The sequence below is a fragment of the Pteropus alecto genome, unplaced genomic scaffold, assembly GCF_000325575.1.
Source record: "Pteropus alecto unplaced genomic scaffold, ASM32557v1 scaffold182, whole genome shotgun sequence".
Classification (NCBI taxonomy): Eukaryota; Metazoa; Chordata; class Mammalia; order Chiroptera; family Pteropodidae; genus Pteropus; species Pteropus alecto.
This window is the reverse complement of record NW_006433946.1, coordinates 4,960,222-4,981,185: the sequence shown is the minus strand read 5'-3', so window position 1 is coordinate 4,981,185 and position 20,964 is coordinate 4,960,222. Positions and strand designations below refer to the sequence as shown.

The following is a 20,964-nucleotide window of genomic DNA, read 5'->3' as shown; positions in this document are numbered from 1 at the left end:
TCTCCTCTGTGTCTGTTTTTGATTAATATCAGTATTTCATTTGTCACCATCACTGGTTGTGGTGTTGTCCACGAGTGATACTGGACTGTTTAACATAAAAAGATAAAATAGCTTCAAACAATTAATTTTTCTTGTACTAATTGGATTATAAAACTTATTTTAAAAATGCAAAAAGTTTAGCCAACTTACACTTTGAACACAACATAAGTCTTATTATTAGTTCAGCAACATCCGACCTCAAATATTATCATTTCTGCTGCCTTATAGACTTTAAGCCGTGAAAGTACTTCATTAAAATTCTGGTTCTGTCATACTATAGATCCATTAGGTTTACTGAAGCGAGATGATGTTAGAGGTAGATCAGGAATTCTGTTGCAGTCATAGAACTTGGAAAGTGCCCTCATTTTCCTCACACAGACTTCAAGGAGCCTAGGAAATGAGAAGCAGAGTTAAACCCAAACTCCTACTCTAACTTGGAGTTGTGAGACTACCTTTGTACAAAATGCAGAAGTCCCTCAGCCTAAGAGAAGTGGAGGGCAGTGTCTAGGCAACAGTGCCCTTGATGAAACCAGTGAAGATGGGAAACAACCATACTTTTTTTCCTACTAGCTTCCTATTCCTTTTATGTATTATATAAATTTGCTTTGAATCCAAAGACTTTTTGTGTAGTCATGTATTTAATAAATTATAACACCTTTGTAATTAATTATATCTATAAGACCACTTCTTTTCTGTTATGTATTCAGGAGGTAATGTAATCAAAATATTCCTTTCAAAATATATAATGCTCTATTATAATTCTAGATCTCTTATGTAAAGTAGAAATGTACCTAGTCATTAAATCTATCAAAGTGATATGGTAGTTATAGTATAATTTAACATAAAATAGTATAGTTAACATGCTATGATATGTGTTAACACAGTATAATATATCTATATATCTATATCTATCTATCTGTCTATCTATCTATCTATCTATCTATCTATCTATCTATCTATCTATCTATATCTATCTATCTATCTATCTATCTATCTATCTAAAAATGTCTGGAATCCCAGAAAATTGAGATATCAAATAGAGACCTCTTTTTTTCAATTATAGTTGACATACAATATTATATTAGTTGAAGGTGTACAACATACTGATTAGACATTTATATAACTTACAAAGTGGTCACCCCAATAAATCTAGTACCCATCTGACACCACACATAGTTATTACAATATTATTGACTGTATTCCCTTTGCTATACTTTTTACATTTGCATGACTATTTTGTAACTGCCAATTTGAACTTCTTAATCTCTTCCCCCGCTTCACCCACATCCCCAACATCCCTCCCATCTGGCATCTATCAAAATTTTCACTGTATCTATGAGTTTATTTGTTTATTTTGTTCTTTAGATTCCACATGTAAGTGAAATCATATGACATTTGTCTTTCTCTGTCTGACTTACTCTCCTCAGCATAATAATACCCTCTAGGTATATCCATGATGTTGCAGATGTCAAGGTTTCATATTTTTTAAAGCTGAGTAATATTTCATTGTATATATGTACCACCTCTTCTTCTTTATCCATGCATCCATTGATGGACACCCAAGGTGCCTCCATTTCTTGGCTATTGTAAATAATGCTGCAATGAACATGGATGTACATGTCCCTTTGAAATAGTGTTTTGGGTTTCTTTGGATAAATACTCAGAAGTGGGATTACTGGTTTTCTCTTTGTCTCTTGTTACAGCCTTTGTTTTAAACTATGTTTTGTCTGATATAAGTATTGCTACCCCAGCGTTATATTTTTCCTTTTCGTTTTCATCAAATATCTTTTTCCATCCATGTATTTTCAGTCTGTGTGTGTTTTTCGGTCTGAAGTGAGTGTCTTATAGGCAACATATGTAAGAGTCTTGTTATCTATTCACACACACTAAGTCTTTTGATTGGAGCAGCATTTAGTCCATTTATATGTAAAATAATTGTTGATAGATATGTAGTGATTGCCATTTTGTTATTTATATTATATTTTTTATCTTCTTATTAAAGAAGCCCCTTTAACATTTCCTGTAATACTAGTTCGGTGGTGATGAATGCCTTTAGCTTTTTCTTGTCTGGAAAGTTCTTTATCTGTCTTTCATCTAAATGATAACTTTGCTGGGTAGAGTAATCTTGGTTGTAGGTCCTTGTTTTACATCACTTTGAATATTTTTGTGTCAGTTCCTTCTGGCCTGCACAGCTTCTGTTGAGAAATCAGCAGACAGTCTTATGGGAGCTCTTTTATGGCCAAAATAGTCCTCCCAATTTCTAACTGCCATGTGTGGGTGTAGGACAAGGCAGTTTCTTGTCTTCTCTGCTCCAGCCAGTCTCAATGTAGCTTCTTCTGTATATCCTTAGTTTTAGGACTTCTGTTCAGCTAGACTTACGCAATTGTCATTGATGATTTTTCTGTAGATTAGTTGTAATTTTGATGTGAGCATTGGAGAAGACAAGCATATCATTTCCATACTCTGCCATCTTGACTCGAATCCAACAGTCTACTGTTTTTGAGAGGATAATTCAGAAGCCTCACTTGTACCGCTTTGATTCTTTATAGTACATCCCTTATTTTGTATTTATGTTCATTTGCATGCTGAAGTGGGAAATGTAATCTTCCATGTGGACAAACGTACTTGAAATACAATGGAAGTAGTCATTGGAGCTCACTTTGGGGAACTCTGATAGGTGAGACTTTCCAATGTTATCCATAGGAGGACTCTCTAATGTTATCAAAATGTTGTAGTATTTTAAAATGTTTTGTAGATTTTTAATATTTCACTTAAATAAATAACAAACTTTATCCACCTACATAAGTGAAACAACTTTTATCCACCAAATGTTTTCCACAATTTTTAATGTGTTAGTAGATTTATATTATTATAAGTTATCATGTCTTCTTTTTAGTGTTGTAAAATTTAGCTTTCAAAATTTGTACTGTTATTAAGCATGAGATAAGGCTGTCATAATTTCAAGTTCTTAGGGCAAATGATCTGAAAATGTTTTATGTATGTGCCTGGCATTTTTATATTTGCATTTTATTAGGTTAAGATTGTTTTAGTATGTTGGGTAATTTTAGAGTCATATATTTTATATTTACAATCACTTAGAATATATGACAACACATGAAATCATGGACTTATAAAATTACCAACATTTATTAATGAAATTGATATTTTATTTGATTATTAGTAAACAACATTTTATAGAAATCAAAGTACTGGAAATTGCGAACATGACTTCGTCCAAAGGTTTGGTGGTAGAAGAATGTGTCATGTTAAAGAGTTAATCAGAAATGGTATAAATCCATTTTGAATCATTAGTTATGACATATCTTCTTTGGGTATTTTTTCTAATAAAAAATCACAAAAGATAATCGATTTTGAGGGGCCAACAAGCTTAGATGACAGCGCTAAAATATAGCTTCAGGAGTGTTTTTGGTTGGCCAGAAATAATAGGATGGGATTACTATGTGACATCAAGTAAAGGGGACACTTGGTAGAGGGAAATAGCCTACAGAAGTCTGGCTTTACAGGAAAGATTGCAAGCAGGGTAACCTGTTAGGAATGGTAACAAAGCATATAGATGACGGTAGATATAGTAGGGATAATTCTACCTTGTGGAATATTTTAAAAATCTTATTTTTCCTTCTCTTCCTATTGTGGCAAACTGTCTTTTATGAAGTATTTCCTAAGGCGTGACCGTTCTGTTCCAAACTATACTAATTGTACACAAATTTAATTTTACCTTTGTATCTTGATCATAGAATTAGAGGCCATCTGAAGTTAAGGTTAAAATAAACTTTATAAATTATTTTATTTCATGGAAGGAAAAACTGAGGCTTAAAGAGGTTTATGTCACAGAGCCAATCTGGGATCATAACTCAGTTCATAAGAAGCCCACTTCATTGATTTTGTTTTCCTTTTTTTACTTCTATTATTTGACCTGTGTTTTCCCTGCTGTAGTATGCAGATAGACAAAATAAATTCAGGAGTTTCCTGTTGGACAAGAATAAAAAGTGGCCACAAAATGTTTACTAATTAAACAGTTTGTTTAATGTCTGTCATTACATGTCAGAGTACAAATTAAATTATTTTAAAAAATATCTTCTTTCCATGTTAGAAGACATTCATTATTGTTTGTGGTGTGAAATATATAATTAGGTGTCAAGAAATAGACTTAATTTTACTTAATGCAATCTAAGGGACATTGGATTTTGTTTCCATATTCATGAGCAGTGTTTTAGTAAAATGGAAGTGTAGTTCAAATACTAGTAAGATCATCATTTATTTTATCCTATATGAAGGATTCAGAATGATGGGCCTTATTAAAGAAATCAAGTCTTTAAGCTTTTTGAGAAAGACAAGAGTACATATTTTGGCCTTCATTTTATAATTTTTCGTTAATGCATATAGTTGAATACAGTTGAAAAATTAGTTGCTTCTCAGGAAAAGCAAATAAGGTGTCTGCTTTTCTTCTTGAGTGCTGTGACTAATTGCTATATAATCACCTTGGAGTTTCTGTGCTTCAGTAGTTTATTCTTAAAATTCTGCTCTCATTGTAGTGGGAGAAAAAACGTGTTTGGGTTTCAGTCACTTATACCCTGTGCAGTCTTTCTTGGGCAAGACACTTATATTCTCTTAGCCTTAAATATCTTGCCTATAAAAGGTGGGCGGGGACGTGTACTTATAATACAGGGTTATCATAAAGATTAAATATGAGCATATGTGAAGAAACTTGCAAACCATAAAATGTTAAACAAATTGGACACAAATGTAGATTAGTCCCTTAGAGATCTACTTAACCCTAACATCTCACCTTTTCTAGTCATTCTCCACTTCAACATTTAACCATCACTTGAAAGAGTATCCCAAATAGAACTCATGTTCTTATTCCTTTAAGAGATAAGATACCTTCCTTATCTGCTAAAGTTCTTCTCATTCCTTCTTTCTTCTTTGACCCCGCCAGAGACTCATCCCAGCTTATCAAGCATTCTTACTGATCTTTTTGCTGAAGGTTTATTAGATCCTCTCTGACCTACCATTGCCACAGGACTAGATTTATTTGTCATTACTTCAAGAATTTGACTATTATTGTTTCCTAGTGGATCTTTTTGTCTCTAGGCTGCCTCCAATCCAGTGCATCTTACTAGATTCAACTGGATTTTCTTTTTCCTGCGTTAATTCATTTTCTTCATTAAAGAAACAATAGCAATGACTGTCATCTGTTTTTGTTTCTTTTTATTTGTTGTTTCTTGGTTTGTTTCAAATACTGTAGGAGAACTCTAATTAATCTCAAAGGTTTGGTGAATTTCTAAAAGTTTTGATTTTGAATAACCTGTACATGATTTGCCTTTGCTTTTCTCCCAGATTTTGCACATGTCGTTCTATCCCTTAGGCTTCTTTCATATCTTTCAATACATAAACCTCTCCTTCTCCTAGAAATGCTCTTTACTTTCTATACCACCATGAACATTCCATTCGTCATCTTCTCATACGTACTATGTTGTTCATAGCTTTTTGGAATGTTTTTTAAAAATGATCTTGGCATATGATGCTGACATTTTGAACTATATAGAAGCATTGTCCGTTTTAGTCATTCGTTCAGTTCTTTTAGGGCCAGTCAGATCATGATATAGTGTTCTGTCTATATGATAATTATTATCATATTATGTGATTTGGTGGTATTTTAAATTAGGGCTTGTGAAATCATTAGACTGACCCTCCCTGCAGGGCTATATGGAGGGGGTGAGCAGTCCATGTTAAGCTTAGTGTGTCTGATTTATGGATTTCCCCTTGATGGGTTAGATGTGTGTTATCTCAGAGATTTCTGAGAATTAAAAGAGCCAGCCCAACCTCCTTTATTGAACCAAAGATATTTATGAAAGTAAGTACAAGGATTCCATACAGTATCAAAACAATACTTATATACAGTTATGATTAGTGGTAGGCATTTCTGCCAGTCCTAAACATTTGTCATAGATTACTTTGCTCTAAAAATTCTTTTGCACTTAGAGGTAAAAACTATCCTATTGTACACAGTTCCTCTGGACCTCAGCTGCCTATTTTGGGGGAGCATGTCTCAGCCATGAGAATATTGATGTTCTCCATTTGTCTAAGTGCATGCAAGCAGTAATTTTGGCACATAGGATCCAAAGGGAGCAGCTACTATGTCCCATTTATACAACTTCTATGTTGTATATCATTTAAAAAATAAAAGTCTGACTACTTTGAGATGAAGAGAATTTCTGTTGGTGATGAGCAGCATCACACCTAGGGAAGCTTTTGTTATTGGTTCCCATAATTCATGAAGAACATCCGAAATAGTATAAACACAACAGCTGCTGCATGGGATACATATAGTGTTAAGATATGCTTCCCCTTTGGACAAGGGACATGCCACATGTTTAGTGAAGGGTTGAGCTTTCCTAAACAGGAGTTTGGGAACGTTTACTCATATCTTCCTTAGATCCTGAATGTATTGATTCCCCTTATCTGATCTTATGCCCAGTTGTCTTCATAAGGACCATTATGTCAAGTGTCATAAAAGGGGCAGACTTCAGAGGGTGAGTAATTAGTTGATGATGGAACGAGCAGCCACATAGGAGTAACTAGGTGGAGTGGGACTGCATCCGAAGTGAAACCAAGATTCCCCAAAGCAATAAACTCTACCTAAACAACAACAACAACAACAACAGTAAAAACAGTCATGAGATAACAAAAGTATTTGGTCACCCAATATGGATATATTGTGTTTTGTATGATGATTTATACTCATTTTATTTTTGTGAGATTTGGCTTTGGTATATATTCAAATCCTCTCTACATATCTAATTCATTGCTTTGTATTTAGTCGTAAAATTTGCTCAGCAAATATTTACAAATAAACTAACACATGTTGCTAGTTGGGAAAACAATTTTTAAGGATTGCAGGGGAGACTGTTACTAGCTTTATATCTGTTAGAAACTCAGTGTCCCAGGCCAAATATATTTTAAGGGTTATTTTCATAGATAATTTGAATAGTTCTTTGAGGGGGAAATATTTCAAATAAAATTTGCGATTTGTTGTATGATTTCTTCAATTTTTGGTTAACTAACTCCTCTCAGTTTGTGGTTCAAATGAATGCCTTAAACATAAGAGTTATTCAGTATCATATGATTGTCTCTTACCTCATTCTGTTTAAACTCAATGGACAATTCTCCATGTAAAAATGGATGAGATATTTGAAAGGGTCCACAAAAAAACAACAATTATTTTTTCCTTTTTAAAAAAGTTTGAAATAGATGAGTTTAAACCTTGAGGATTATTACTTAGACTGTGGAGGAAAAGTAAACTGAAGAGTATGTCTAGACATTGCAAATGTGAAGAGTCACATTTCAGCTGATGACCAGCTGAAAAATGTCCCTGACTGGCTCAACAGAAAAAAAAATCATATTGAATTGAATCAGATGAACAGAAGCCTGTCACAAACTGAAGTTTTAAGACAGCAATGTGAACTCTCCCAGAGTGATCAAGAATACCTGAGGACAGAAGATTGCATTAAGTTCACAAAAGGATAATTTGTGATACTTCTCTAATATGTGGCTGTATGCATACAGTTCAATACATAGCATTAATAAAATATAACCATATATGCCCGCATCACCAGTATCTATGAAGCCCATTTGTTTACCCTTTCTTCCCAGAAGAAACCACTGTTCTGAATCTTGGGTTCATCATCCCCTTGTTTTTCTTTATAATTTTGTCACATATTATTGACTATATTCCCTGTGCTATACATTACATCCTCATGACTGTTTTGTAACTCCTAATTTGTACTTCTTAATCCCTTCCCCACTTTCAGCCATCCTCTCAAATCCCCACTTCTATATGGCAGCCATCAAAATGTTCTGTATCTATGAATTTGTTCCTGTTTTGTTTGTTCATTTATTTTATTTTTTAGATGCCACATATACGTGAAATCATGTTATTTGTCTTTCCCTGTTTGTATTAAATGCACCAATCAAAAGACATAGGATGACTGAATGGATATGAAAACAAGACCCTTACATGTGCTGCTTATAATAATTCATCAGCCTTATTTTTAGACTTTTTGTTTTCATGTCTGATTAAAAAAATCTAATCTCAGGTCATGTAGGCATTCTTATATTTCCTCTAAAAAGTTTTAAAGAGATTGTCATTTACTTTTAAGTCTTTAATCCACCTAGAATTGATTTTTGTATACCCTGTGAGGAGCAGTTTCAATTTCAATTTTTTTACATATAATTATTTTCTCAATATTATCTTTTAAATAATTCATATTTCCCCTAATTTTTATAATGTTGCTTCCATCATATATCACATTTCTAAGTGACAGTTTTGGGGGCTTAAATTTCGATTCATTGGCCCATTTGTCTATCCCTATGTCAATATCATACATTCATTAATTATTATATAAGATTTTATATGTGGTAGGGGAAGTCAGTCCACATTCTTGTTCATCAGAAATGTGTTGCCTATTCTCTCTTCGTTTAGTTACATAAATTTTATCAGCTTGTTAAGTTCCAATAACAAAAATTCTGTCAGGGTATTTGATTGGAATTGCATAAATAACCTGGACAAATTTGGGTATATTAAAATCCATGTGATATTTGTTTCTTTCTATCCTTGAAAATGGCATGTGTGTCTCTTTATTTATATCCTTTTTAAAGGTTTTCAAAAACCTTTCTTGACACCTTCCTAATTTATCCATTGTTCCATATTTTTAAAAATTAAGTTAGACATTATTTTTACCATTTAATATAATTTGCTTAGATTTACTCACATATTTAACTTATGTGTACACCTTCTTGTATGACAGAACCTTTAGGATCATTTTACTTTTTACTGAAACACTTGTTTTTAAATTACCTGTAGTGAGATGCTGGTCATAGTAAATACTGTTTATTCGTTTGATGATCTATTTATTTCACTCTTGTTGTTAAGAGGTATTTTCAATGGATATATAATTCTAGCTTGCAAATTATTTTCTCTCAGTAGTATAAGCAAATTATTTCATCATATTTTGGCTTCGATTGTTGTTAGGCATGCTGTACTCAAATTAACATTTCCTGATGGTAACCTGCCTATCCTATTTTTTTGATCTTTTGTCCTTGGTGTTCTATAGTCTCATTATGATGTGTCTTGCTGTAGATTTCTTTTATTCATCCTTCTATTTATTCTGATTCATTGGACTTCCTGAATTTAAAGATTGTTCTGTTTCATCAATTCTGGAAAATTATTAACTATTTTTATTTAAAATATTCTCTTTCTCCCATGCCCTTTATTCTTGCCTTCTGTAAATCCAATTGAGCATATTTTAAATATTCTCATTGAAATCTGGGTTTTATTTGTTTGTTTTTACATCTCTTTCATATTTTGTCTTTATGTACTGTACTCCAACAGGTGTTTTTCACACTTATCTTCCAATTTATCAATTGTTTATGGTTTGTCCATGATCTGTTTTACCTATCCCAGTGGATTTCTAATGTCAGTTATTATATTTCTTATATCTAGAGAGTCATTGTTTTTCAAATATTATGTCTTATGTCTTTATAAGTTTAATTCTCTTTGTTTTTGCTGACTCTTAGTAATGCTTGCTTCTTCCTGTGTTATCCAGATTTTTTATTGTGAACTAATGATTGCTGAATCATTATCTGTGGAAATATTTTGAAACCGAGGTTTAAAGGTACTCTTCTTGGAAATTTGCATGAATTACTGCCAGGTGTCTGGGAGCAGTACAGGGAGTAATCACTTTAAATTTAAATTCTCAGCATGTTTTTTTACAACTGGGTAATTTAAATTCTGGCCAAAATCTGCATCAAGGCTGTTTTGTGGTTAGAGGGTTATAGGGGATAAACCCCTTACCCCCAATCCCAGAGTCATGGGAAAACAGATGAGATTCAGTACTGTTTTTCTTTGTGAATAGGCTTTGTTTTTTTCTTTAAGGTAAACCATTCACTGAGGATATTATCTGTGACAGTTTTAGATTTACATAAGGAACTGAATCAGTCCTCTCATCTTGTGAAAGGCCTAGGCTTTGTGTACCATCCTATGTTTGAAGCCCATTAAAGCTAAAAACTTTAGACCACTGGAGATAGAGATTGGTAGATAGGGCAGTCTGGATTAGTGTTATCTTTTTTCTTTCCTTGAGGGGAGGGTGTAAACTATGGGAATTTTTCTTCATATCCTGGCAACTAGCTTTTCATCTAAAGGCATTTTGAAAGAAACTTATGTGTTCTACAAACTGACAGTACCTAGTCAATTGGACTACTCAATGGACTAGGGTAACTAGACATCTAGAAAAAGAAGTCTTTTCTAAAGTACCTTTCAATGACTCTAATTGGGAAGTTGGGAGATACATATTAGAATACTGCTAATCTCCCACCATGTTCAGGTTGGTGTATTTTAAGTTCCACAGATGCCAAATGTTGTTTCTGCTTAGTTTAAAAACATGTCGGGTTGACATGGATACCTGATATAACAAAATATCCAGTGTAGTATGGATATTTCATATTGGCTTTCTGTTCCTTTAATATAGGGATAACTGTATACTTTTGTGTTTGTTTTGGATGTAGGCATCTATAACCAGTACTTATATGAAAACAGAGAAGTAAATACTGAAGGATAGCCAATCAAGTATGACAGTTTCTATTATAAATCTTTTGAACTAGTTAAAGTATATTACAAATCTTTTGAACTAGTTAAAGTGATTTATTGGTACTATAACGATCTTGGAAATAGAAGCAACCTTGTGTTTGTGTGGATTATTTTCCTAGACAGTGAATTGTTTCTACCTTCGAACCTGCCTAGGAGTGGTGGCATTCTAATTGTAGCATTAAATTATATGGGCATTCTGTTAGTGTGCTAGTGTTCATAGTCTGCATAGAATTGCCTCATTTCATATACCCAAACAAAAATCATGGAAAAGAAGCACTAACTTTTTAAAGTGGAAATGATTGTGTATAGCATTACTTACATCCCTGTATACTTGCATGAAATTTCCAGATAGTCTTTCAGAGTAGTCTGCATAAAGCACATTGAACTGTTCTCATTTCAATTCAAGATTTACAAGCTGTTAGCACTCTTCAAACTCTATAGTTATCCCAGATAGGTGTCTTGACTCTTTGGATAGGATTCAGCTTTGGAAACATCTATATATAATATTATATAGTAATGCACCTTTGCGTTTGTTTGCGGCAATTTGTCATAGTCATGATAAGATGATATCTAAAGAAAGCAGAATGTAGCATAAACAGGATATTGTACACCTCTCACCAATTTTAGCTAATACAAATTTATTCTGTTATGTACCTGAGAATATTAGTTTGGCCTCTTATGATGAGAAGATATTTTATGTTTTATTTGAAATATGTTAATTTAAAATACATGAAAGGCATAATTTGTAAAAGAATATTAATGACATGGATACCACTTGTATTATACTTAGGAGGAATATATTACATTTAGATCTTTAGACATGGGCATATACGTCTCATATGCTATTCAATATTTATAGTGAGTCATTCTGTATGTTCTATATTTTTTGATTCTTAAAATTACCTTTTAGGTTTAATATGATTTCTGATTTTTGTTTTTGAGTACAAAGTAGGATAAACAAAACAGAAGATAATTAGCATCAAAGGAATACTTTTGGTAATTATCTTTAGATTAACTGTAAATCATAAATTATTGTATTAAGCAATACATTTTTTCTTTGCAAACAGGATTATGATTTCAGTGGGAATTGAATTTTTTATGTACAAAGTAGTCACATTTTTTTATTTTATAATTATAGAAGTTGTAAATATGTCTGTGATTTCCATTAATCTACTACAGAGCTCGAATACTTTAAATAATTTAATTGAACTTCAATTAGGAAGTGTTTAGATACCATGTGATTTCCCTGGCCCAGATTTTTGGTCGTATAATGTAAAAGAAAGTTTAAACCCAAAAGAGATTTTGCTGGGAAGAATCATCAGAACTTGCGACTGAGTGATAATTGCCAATTTGAAAGCTTAGAAGATGGATAGGATGCAGTCCAGTTGGCAGAATGGGGCCATTAGGAAAAGCTGATAAGAGGCAGAGATGAGGGGTCAGAATGAGGATGAATTCTCCTTTATATTTGTTTAATTTGAGTTAATGATGGGACAGCTGGGTAGGACTTTCAGTTAGCAACATGGAACTTGAAGATGGGTTAGAGTGGTGAGTGCTGGAGCTGTTCATTTGGTATTATTAGTGCTGAGATGATATTTTGTGTTTCATCCATCCATTCAGCTAATATGTACTGGCTGCCAACTATGTGATTACCACCATGTTAAGCACTGGAGAGTCTATGAGCCTTCTAGGGAATTAATGTGAATTAATGTGAATTTAGAAGAATTCAGAAGAATTTCTTTAAGAAAAGTTTTCCTACCTGGGCCAAGTTGAAGATTAAATAGGTAGGAAAGGTTTCTAAAGGCTGTCTCTTTGTAAGACACAATTGTTATACTTCCAAGATTGAATGTTCCTGTCAGGTTTTCAATGCTTGTGTATCCCTTTATCAAATACTTTTTTGTGTATAAGAAGTGGCTTCATGAAGAGGGCTAGAAAAGCTCCATCTACATTTTCGTCCAGCTAATCAGCATTTTAACATACTCTCGTAGGCTGTTGGAGTCTATTTTAGGAGTTATAAAAATGTTAGGAATTTCAAACTAAAAGAAGAGAATTGTAGCATGACCACTTAACAAGAAATGTATTTTGGATAAAATACAACACAAATTACTGTCAGTCATATGTTGATTATGGTTTCATTGTGTAGACAGGTGTGTACATGGCCCTTTTGAGCCTGTAATCTTTTTGAAGGCAGGCTCTCCAGTGCTTAACATGGTGGTAATCACATAGTTGGCAGCCAGTACATATTAGCTGAATGGATGGATGAAACACAAAATAAATATAGAACCAGGCCTGGCATCAGAGTTTTTGCCATTTAACTCAAAGCAAAGAACAAGAACACATGAATATATTATCAGAACATTAAATATATATGCCATAAAAAAGTTAAAAAAACATATTACAAATTATAATAGTTAAGGGATTTAGTTTTTTGACCAGGCAGAATGGAGGAGGATTGTGTTAAGATCACAAGGATTTAACCGAGACTTTAGGAAATATCACTTATCTGGAATTTTTAAAATATAAAATATTCGTCAACATAAATAAAAATGATAACATATGTATATATCATATATGTAAATTATTGTATATATACTATAATAACGCTTTTAAAAGAATTGATAATACACTTTTAAAAAGAAATATTGTCCCTGTATATGTAGGGAATGTTAGACTTAATCATAGTGAACCTAACTCGGCTCTCCTATTTGTAAAATGACTTAATGAGATAGAATACAAAAAGGAAAGGTTATGTTTTGGCAAGATGGAAAGGGCATTATGGTTCAATACCTCCACTTAACTAACCTTTAAGTGTGCAATTAACATTTAAAGGAAATAAAGTTTTGGCAGTATTATAGAGTAATTGCAGAAATGTAAAAAGTAGTTAAAAGCACATAGTCTGTTAGGAGAAATTCCTTCAGATAACAGTGACAGTCATCAGAAAGTGAATTTGTGATGCATAGACGATAAAGAAAAATCTGCTAATTTGGTGACATAGTTACTGCTTTCCCCTTCGTTGTTTTCTTAGTGAACTTCAGCTCATTGACATTTTCTAGGATGAAACTTACATATTGACTGAGAATTGATTTTAAACACAAATTTTGAAATATTTGAAAGAAGATGCTCAGTAGTAAGTGAGAGCAGCAGAAGGGAGAAATGGAAGGGCTTGTGCCTATCAGGATATTTGCCTATCAACTCACAGTTTGTTAGAATCTAAGTTGTAGTTTAAAATTTATAATTTCTAGCCTCTGCTATTATGAATGACTTTCCCCTTGCAGTGTAGAGGGTGTCTGAACTCATCTTTGCAATTTATTTAGAGAATATATGTAGTGGTACTAATAAGGCACCTAAAGTCAAAAGCTATTTTACATTTTTTAAGTACAGGGTCCTTGGGCGATATGATTTTTAAATACTGACCCAATCCACATCAGTGCACCTGTATTTTGCTTGCTCTTACAGAACTCCAACTCCTTTCGAATCCCCTACTTTAGATGTTTCTAGGGATCTCATGGAATGTTTTACACATTCCATGAACTAATGTGCCAGCTTCCATGTACTGACTGTGGGTGATTTTCCTCATTTCCTGTTTTGAACCCTCTCCTAGAAAATACTGTGGGGAGGGAGTAGGAGTTTCCCATGGGGCACAACTGTTATGTACTGAAGCCCTCTAGGTGCCAAGGGTATAGGGTGTTCTGTGGCAAAGTATGGAAACATGTGTTTCTTCCCTTCTCTCCTTTTTAAATTTGATTAGAGGGTACCAAAACAGTGCTTGTCACACAGCTCCCCTTTCCACAGCACTCAGACATATGACTGTGTTGGGGATGAGTAGACCAGGCCTAGAGATGCATCTGTGAAATAAATATACTGCACTCAGAATCACTTCAATCCTTTCCAACCCATACACTTTTTTTTTTTTTTTTACTGGGCCCAGCCTTATTGTGTGATAAACACTTCCCTTCTGTCAGGCAGGAGATTTCTCTCACAGGAGGCCTCTTCATTCACCATAGAAATAGACTTACGATTGATTCCCAGGACTTTTCACATTAGTCTCAAACTGTGCCTTGAACCCCTACATTTTTTCAGTTTCTCTTGACATGCTTCTGATCAGTAGCTGAAGAGGGGAGTAAAGGCAAATGAATATTGCTATGTCTCTCTCCTCTGTCTTAAACTCTTTCCTCTTCTATTCACGAATTTATGGGCATGAAAACATTACAAATTTATACTACACTTTTGTCTATAAAGTTTAGTATGTATGTAAAAAAAATAGATATATTTAAGCATTGGCTATGCTGACCACTTACAACATGGAATTCTAGAGGAAGCTGACTCATTAAGCAATAAGTAGTATAATAGTAGTCAGTGTCTGTTACACATGTGAGAGAGTGAGTTTTATTCCAAACCTGAGTTGAAAATAGAACCTACTAAGCATTGGCAGTTATATAAGCTTATAACTCAGTCATGAAACAGTATCCAGAATCAGGATACATCTAAGCCCACTGACTGTATTAAATATTTCATATAGCTGAACAGAGAAAGAAAAGATGTGTCACCTACTGTGGAGCTTGCATCCTGAAGATGAGTTAACAGGTTACTTGTAGCTAGAAGAGAAAGAAAATAATACATTTCATATTCTGAGCTAAATTTTTATTTTAGGCTTTATTCATTCTGCAATACTTCTATTCACAGTTAAAACTTAAAATTGAGGTGGAAAGTTTAAAATATGAAGAACTGATATCTTCATGATTTTAATAATGTTCCTAATCTTTCTAATTTAGTTTCTCTGTAGTAAAAATTATGCAGGTAACCAAACTGAGTTTTTGTTTTTCTTAATAATAAACTTCAGAAAAAAACCCATTAACAGAAAAATTTTACAAAATAATTGAGTAATTTGCAAATATCAAAAAAATATTCTGGAATATAGAAATAATACCTTGGTATTTACTTACCTTTTCATTCTATAAAACATATTAGTGAAGCAAAATAATGGTTGTTCTTAATTTTATTTGGTTATACATATATAGTTACATCGATATCAGTATTTTAAGTCAATGAGCAAGGTATTTTAAATCCGTAGTCTCATCAGTTACGCAGTAGGTGCCATTGCAGGTCTAGAGCTTAATGGAAATGCAAAATTGAGTGGGAGGAGAGAAAAGATAAACAGAGAGAACAAAAGAGCACTTAGACTAGAGCATTTGATAGTTGTTTCCCCTGGGACTTAGGCTATATGTTGTCTACTCAATTTTTGTTTTTAATGTGGAAAAATTTATAACATAAATTTACTCATTTTTAAGTGTACAGTTAATTGATATTAAGTATATTTACATTGCTGTTCAACCATCACCATTATTTCCAGACTTTTTCATCATCCCAAATAGAAACACTAGTTAAGCAGTAACTCCCCATTCACCTCTGTCCCCAGACCCTGGTAATCACTATTCTGCTGTCCCTAAGATTCGTCTCTTCTAGATACCACATATAAGTGGGTTGTAAAGTATTTGATCTTTTGTGTCTGTCTTTTAAGGTTCATGCATGTTTTAGCGTTATCAAAACTTCATTCCTTTTTTGGTTGAATAATATTTCTTTGTATGTATATACCACATTTTATCAATTCATCTGTTGATAGACAAATAGGTTGTTTCCACCTTCTGGCTATTGAATAATGATGCTATGTACATTTGTATACAAGTATCTGTTTGAGACCCTGTTCAAGTCTTTTTGGTATATACCTAGGGGTGGCATTATGGGGTCATATGGTAATTCTATGTTTAATCTCTGAGAAAACACCAAACTCGTTTCCAGGGTGACTCTACCACTTTGCATTCCAACCTGCAATCAGCACTGTATGAGGATGAGGATTCCTGTTTTTCTGCATCCTCAACACTTGTTCTTTTCTTTTTTTTCTTTTCTTTTCTTTTCTTTCTTTTTCTTTTTCTTTTTTCTTTCCTTTCTTTTCTTTCCCTTCCTTCCTTCCTTCCTTCCTTCCTTCCTTCCTTCCTTCCCTTCTACCTTTCTCTTACTATTTTTTTTTTCCACGCTGGCCATATATATGCTTCTCCAGTAATGGACTTCCTTGCAACTTTACAATTTTGGCAGGATTTTTGCTTCTGTGTTCACAAATACTGATTCTGACTTTTTTCTTATAACAGCCATTCTAGTGGGTATGAAATGTTAATCTCATTGTGGGTAGAATTTAAAAAGGATTACTGTTAATTCTTTAAATATTTGGTGGAATTCCCCAGTGAATCCATCAGGCCCTGAGCTTTTCCTTATTTGGAAGTGTTTGATTACTGATTTAATCTTCTTACTTGTTATAGGTCTTCTCAAATTTTCAAATTTTTGGGACTCTGTTTTGATAGTTTGTGTTTCTAAGAATGTGTCCATTTTTCTAGATTGGGATTTGTTAGCATACAGTTATTCATAATATCTTCTTGAAATACTTTTTATTTCTATAAAACATTTTATTTCTATAAAATTGCATGTTTCTGGGAATTTTCCCATTTCTTCTAGGTTAGCATTTGTTAGCATACAATTATTTGTAGTACCCTCTTATAATCCTTGCTTATTTCTATAAAATTAGTAGTAATGTCCCAAATTTTATTTTAGTTATTAGAGTGTTCTTTGTTGTTTTCTTATTCAATCTAGTTAGATATGTCAATTTTGTAATTAACTTTCAATTTTATTGATTTTTCTTTATTTGTTTTCAGTTCTCTATTTTTTTTTTTTAAATCTGCCCCAATCTTTATTATTTTTTTTTTCCTGCTGCTGGTTTTGGTTTTAATTTGCTCTCCTAGTTCTTTGAGATATATTGTTAGTTATTGATTTTAGATGTTTCTTTTTTAATGAAGATGTTTATTGCTATAACTTTTCCTCTTGGCACTGCTTTTGCTAAATTCCATAAGTTTCGGCATGTTGTGTTTTCATTTTCATTCATCTCAACGTATTTTTCTGATCTGTTGTGATTTCTTTTATTACCCATTAGTTGTTTCAAGAGTGTGTTGTTTATTTCTGCATATTTGTGAATTTTCCACTATTTCTGTTATTTCTTTTTAGTTACATTCCATTGTGATCGCAAAAGATACTTTGTGTATTTCAATCTGTTAAAATTTATTAAGAATTGTTTTATGGCCTGACATATGTTCTGTCTTGAAGAACGTTCTATATGCACTTGAAAAGAATGTACATTCTGCTGTTTGGGGGTATAGTGTTTCGTATATATCTGATAGGTCTAATTGGTTTATAGTTCTCTATTTTCCTGTTATTCTGTCTACTTGTTCTCTATTCTCTTGTTATTCTGTCTATGTGTTCCATCCATTATTGAAAGTTGGGTATTGAATACTCCAACAATTATTGTAGAACTGTCTATTCCTTCTTTAAATTCTGCCAATTTTTACATCATATATTTTGGAGTTCTATTCTTAAGTGGGCATGTGTTTATAATAATGATATTTTCTTGATGGGTTAAAACTTTTATTAATATGAAATATCCATCTTTGTCTTGTGTTACCTTTCTGATTTAAAATCCGTTTTGTCTGACAATAATATAGCTACCTCAGCTTCAATTTTGGGTTGCTATTTACATGGAATACCTTTTTCTGTCCTTTTGCTTTCAACATCTTTGTATCTTTTTATCTAAAGTGAGTCTCATTTAGACTCCATGTAGATGGATATGTTTGTTTTTATTTTTATTTATTTTTAATTGTAGTATAATTTCATGTAACATATTAGTTTCAGGTATATAACATAATGATTATATACATTGTGGCATGATCACCATAATAAGTCTAGTTAACATCTGTCTCTGTACATAGTTATAGAAATGTTTTTTTTCTTTTTTTTCATATGATGAGGGCTTTTAAGATTTACTCTTAGCAACTTTTGAATATGCAATGCAGAATTACTAACTATATCACTATATTGTACATTACATCATGATGTATTTATTTATTTTATAGCTGAAAGTTTGTACTTTTGATCTCTGTCACCTAATTTGTCTCCCCACTCCCGGCCCCCAGCAACCATCAATCTGTTCTCTGTATCTATGAGCTTCTTTTATTGTTTGTTTTTGATTCCACATACATGTGAGCTCATATGGTATTTATCTATCTCAGTTTGACTTATTTCATTTATCATAATGTCCTCAAGGTTCATTTTTGTTGTTGCAAATGGCAAGATTTCATTCTTTTCTTAGGGCTGAATAGTATTTATTTTACACACACATGCACAAACACACACACACACATACACTCCATATCTTTTTTAATCCATTCATCCACTGATGGACACTTAGGTTGTTTCTATATCTTGGCTATTGTAAATAATGCTTCAAAGGACATAGGGGTGCATATATATCTTTTTAAATTACTATTTTCATTTTCTTTGGATAAATACCTAGAAATGGAATCATTGGGTCATATGGTAGTTCTATTTTTAATTGTTTTGAGGAACACCATGCTATTTTCCATAGCAGCCACATCATCAATTTACATTCTCACCAACCATGTACAGTGCTTGTTTATTTTTAAATTCTGCCAACCTCTTCCTTTTAATGGGAGAGTTTAACTAATTTACATTTAAAGTAATTATTCATTAAGAAGAGCTTATTTCTTCCATTTAGTTGTTTTCTGTATGTCATGCATACTTTTTCTTCTTTAATTTCTTTATTACTATCTATTTTTGTATTTTTTTTGAGAGCCTGCTATATTGTTCCCATCTTTATTTCTGTATAATTGTTAGTTATTTTTCTTAGTAGTTGCCATAGGGATTACAATTTATACCTTAAATTTACAACCTAGTTTTAACAGTGCAAAATTAATTTCGGGAATATATAAACACTGTTCCTTCCTATGCATCTCTGCCCTTCTCTTTTATATTGTTATTGTCACAGATCACATCTTTATAAATTGTATGCTTAACAGTGTAGGTTTATAATTATTGCTTTATGCATTTGCCTTCTAAATCATATAAAAAAGAGTTGCAGACCCAAAGTGCAATAACATTGGCTTTTTTGTTTACTTTTATAAGTACTCTTTATTTCTTTTTTGCTTTTGGAAATGGATTAGTTTAGAAATGGCTTAGTTTCTCCTTCATGTATGAAGAATAGTTTTGCTAGATATAGAATTCTTAGTCGAAATTATTATTATTATTATTATTATTATTATTATTATTATTATTATTATTTATTTTAGGATTTCAGATATGTTATCCTACTACTTTTTGGCTCCCATGGAAGAAATTAGATATTAATCTTTTTGAAGATCCCTTGACTGTGGCAATTAATTTGTTTCTTATTGCTTTAAAAATTATTTTTCTATGTTTTGACAATTTGATTAGAAAGTGTCTAGTGTGAATCTCTTCGATATTCTGTTAGGAATTGATGGGCCTCTTGGATATGTACATTTATGTCTTTCATCAGCTTTGGGAGGTTTTCAGCCCTTATTTCTTCAAATATTTTTTTTTCTGCCCCTTTCTTTCCTGAGAATCCTATGATGTACGTGTTGGAATGTTTGATGGTCCCCCAGGCTCTGTTTATTTTTCTTCATTCTTTTTTTTCCCCGTTTCTCAGACAATTATTTCTATTTCCTTATCTTCAACTTCACTGATCCTTTTTTGTGTGTGCATAGGCAATGCTTTCCTGTTTCTTTGCATACTTTTGTATGGTTTTTTTTTTTTTTTATTGTTGAGAACTATACATTTGAGTATATTGCAAAACTGGAAATGTGAGTCTCCTACTCCTTACAGATGCTGATTTTTGTTTGCTGAGGGATGTAGGCATTTATTTGTGACTTTTTCAGACAATTTTTGCAAAGTTTACATTTCTTGTATGTAGTTACTGATGTTTGGGTTTTATTATCTCTACTGTCAGCTAGTGATCTAACAAAGATTTCCTTAAATGTTTGGTTCCAAAAAGCAGGAGAGGAGTTTCTATGTATTTAAATCTTCTGGTAGATGCCATTAGAGGAAGCTGCTGCAGCCTGAGAGGATTGAAACCAAGGGAAGCATCTTCACTGGTCTGTCAGGGAGCTGCCAAACCAACCAAAATATACAGCCCTAAATTTTTAAGGACAAGATCCCCACTGCCTACCTTGGTATCTGCCAGCCTCTCCAAGAACTCATGCACTATTATCATAGTGGTGCTGAGGAATGGAAAATGGCATTTGTTTTGTGCATGTCATTCTCTTACCAGAGAACAGCAGTATTTCTCTTCATGAAACACTTATTTTGTCGTAAGTATTAATCAGGTTCCAGAATTATGAAATAGTTTTTTT

General features: G+C 32.7%; 1 protein-coding gene across 4 annotated transcripts in view; it reads left to right on the top strand.

Moving 5' to 3' along the window:
* The window catches only part of DIAPH2 (diaphanous related formin 2), a 781,302-nt gene that overhangs the window by 343,865 nt on the left and 416,473 nt on the right, over positions 1–20,964 (top strand). The window lies entirely within an intron of this gene.